Genomic DNA, 1999 nt, shown 5'->3' with positions numbered 1-1999 from the left:
CAGAAGTCTGCAGGTGCCAGAGCGGAAGTCCTTTCCCCTCCTTCCTCAAGTCTGGCTCCGCTTCTATCACAAGACCTGCCATTGTAGCAGGAGGAAAGCAATACTGGGAGCTGGCTCTGCTGGGTGCCAGGCAGAGTGGGGGCACCCCCAGCTGGAGTGGCACCGGCAGGCAGTCGTACAAATAACGCCCGACTCACGCCCAGCTCAGCAGCCCTAGGGCTCCCGCTTCTCGTTCACACAACACAGACCCTCGCGAGACTGGGTAATATTGACCTGCATTCACAGTGAGGAGCATTTTCTGCTCAGCCCTTTGGCAACGTAGATGCAATGTCTTACTCTTTCTTCAGGGAACACCTGGCTGAGCGAGGCTGGGCGTGCTCAGACAAGCTTGGATTCAAGGGACTTGTTCCCTCTTTGATGCTCAAAAAGACCTTGGAGCTTTGAAGGCCTTGACAGGGGATGAAACCACTCCTGTTCTATGGGGACTTTGCTATACGGATCTGGTTGGAGAAAAAGGACAGATGCACAGGGCAAGGCTAGGCATCCCTGGGTACCAACTGATTGTGAGTTGAGTTCCAGCCACCAGGCCTCAGGGTCAGGTGCTGGTGCTGGTCCCCATGGCCACCTCTTGAGAAGGAATGTAGGAAACAGATTTTGCCCAGAGAGCAGTGTGGTCTGGGGACACCGTGATCACACAGGGGAAGGTTAGACAAGAGCGTTTACTTCCCTCTTGGCTCTATCAGTGCCCTGGGGGTTCCACCAAGGAGGACAAGCAAACGGAGGGGGTCAGAGTCACTGGTGGTACCCCTGGCACCTGATGCCCCTGGTGATAACCGTCTCGTCTACACAGCCCCGGGCCCAGAGCTGACTCAGCCCCATGACAGCTCTGGGGTTTCCTTTCTGGAGAGGAGGGAGAAGGCTCGCTACTGGTAACTCACAAGTGAAGTGTGTGATGAGGTCATGGTTGGTGACCTGTGGCTTATGTTCAACCGTGAAGGAAGATTGAAGGTGGAAAAGTAACCATTAATTAAGCTTGGTTACCTTGGGCCTTTGCAATGGCTATTTCCCCCATCTGGAATGTTCTTCTCCCAGCTCTTTTCATGGCTGGCTCCTTCTCAACATCTAGTGTCACTTCATATGTCCCCCCCCACCCCCTCCCGCAGGGAGGCCTTCCCTGGCCACTCCATTCTCCCAGGCACACAGCCTGATCCATTCGAGGAGCCCATAGACACTGACTGCATTTCCCATGTGCTTTTCATGGGCACCTGAGAGCTTGAGAGTGTCCCCAATTTACAGGTGAGGAAACTGAGGTTGAGAGCGGTTAACCATCTCCCTGGGGCACACAGGGCCTGTGAGTGGTAAAGCCAAGATTTGAATCCAGGTCTGTCTGACTGCAAATTCCAGTTGCTCTTTAGTCCTGGGCTTGGGGGACCAGGAAGTGATGCAGAGGAGATGAGAGTGTTGGGGATGGAGGGGGTAACTGGGAAAGGATCTCATCTATTGGGAAATATTCTTTCTTTCAGTGAACCCTTCTTCACGGTGCTCTAAGCCAGATCCAGAAAATCCTTGCTGCATAGATGGAGCCTGGAGGGCAGGGACAGCGTGTGGACTGTGTCGAGAACACAGATGCTGGGCCCAGGGGGAAGGTGGCCTGAAGCCTAGTTCATGATCTGTTGCCACGAGCCAGTCCCCTTGGGACCTTGTCCATCTGGAGGGCCACCTTTTTCTGAATGGGCTAGCAGGGGCCTTGTAGTTCAGGAAACAAAACTTCAGAAAAGAAATGTGACCAGGCTGTAACGGAGACATGCTCCTGGCGTCCTGGGAAGCGGATGCCTAATGTTGCCTTGGGTGGAAAGTTAGGAAGGCTTCCTGGTGGAGGTGGCAACTGAGCTGTGTCTCGATGGATAAAAGGACTTTGCTGAGTGGGTGTGGGGAGGAGGGAATGCCCATCAAAGAGGGCAGCACTGGCATTGTACTGGACTCCAGGGATTGTCAGTCA

The sequence above is a fragment of the Balaenoptera physalus genome, assembly GCF_965194825.1.
Source record: "Balaenoptera physalus genome assembly, chromosome: 10".
Taxonomy (NCBI): Eukaryota; Metazoa; Chordata; class Mammalia; order Artiodactyla; family Balaenopteridae; genus Balaenoptera; species Balaenoptera physalus.
The sequence above is the reverse complement of the archived record's forward strand: the minus strand, read 5'-3'. Positions refer to the sequence as shown.